Source organism: Arachis hypogaea, chromosome 17, assembly GCF_003086295.3.
Source record: "Arachis hypogaea cultivar Tifrunner chromosome 17, arahy.Tifrunner.gnm2.J5K5, whole genome shotgun sequence".
Lineage (NCBI taxonomy): Eukaryota > Viridiplantae > Streptophyta > Magnoliopsida > Fabales > Fabaceae > Arachis > Arachis hypogaea.
In genome coordinates this window covers 66,468,425-66,469,357 of record NC_092052.1, presented here as the reverse complement: position 1 = coordinate 66,469,357, position 933 = coordinate 66,468,425, and positions in this window count along the sequence as shown.

Genomic DNA, 933 nt, shown 5'->3' with positions numbered 1-933 from the left:
CGTCGGAGGGGGCAATGCCTTTGAAAAAATGAATTTCATTTATGGTTTGGGCCTCGTTAAAACCTCCTGATGTGGGTAGGAAAGAATGCCCGATAAGAAAATATACAATTAAACAACTTAAGCAATAAATGAAAGTGAAAAAGGCAAAATATAAAGGGTAAAGAGATAGTCTTAAATTACCTCGATCTTATTGCTTTGGAAGGATGTTTCTACGTATAGTAGCGCCGTCAGTTGGTGGCATTTTAGGATCTCGAGAGCGTGGTCCCGTCTAGTCTTTCGAGCCCGTAGGCTTCTTTTTCGATTACCGTCTTGATTCGATAGAGACCCTCCCAGTTGGGCGTGAGCTTTCCTTCTCCAAAAGTGGGGGACCGATGTCGTTTTGTTGTAAGACGAGGTCTCCTAGTCTAAAGTCTTGTCGTACCGTGCTGCGATTTTACCTTATGCTTGTTCTTTGTTTTAGGGCTAGCTCTCGTAGGTGTGCTTTGCTCCTGACCTCGTCTGCAAGGTCCTGCTTTGCTTCTTCATTGTTTCCTCCCACGGTTCTGTGCGGACTGGGGTCTTGATGTGCATCGAGGTCGGTGAGGAAGATGCCTGCCGCATCTCAGGATCTCTTGCAGAGAGCCGAGCTGGTGTTGTCGCACTCTACCGTGACTTTTTGGTCCCGTGTATCATTTCGATGGTGTCGTTATCGGCCTGAAACTTCATGATTAGGAACTTGGTGAAGATGACGGTGGATAGGTTATTGATCGTCTTTCTTCCGAGGATGATGTTGTAGGTATTGGAGACCTTGAGGACCACAAACTCCGAGAGGATGGTCTTCCTCTAGCTTCTGGTTCTGATGGTTTGTGGTAACACTATGGAACCGTCCAGTTTGAGAAACTTGTCTCTGAGTCTGATAACCGCATTGTGGTAGATTTGCAGATTTTCATCTTG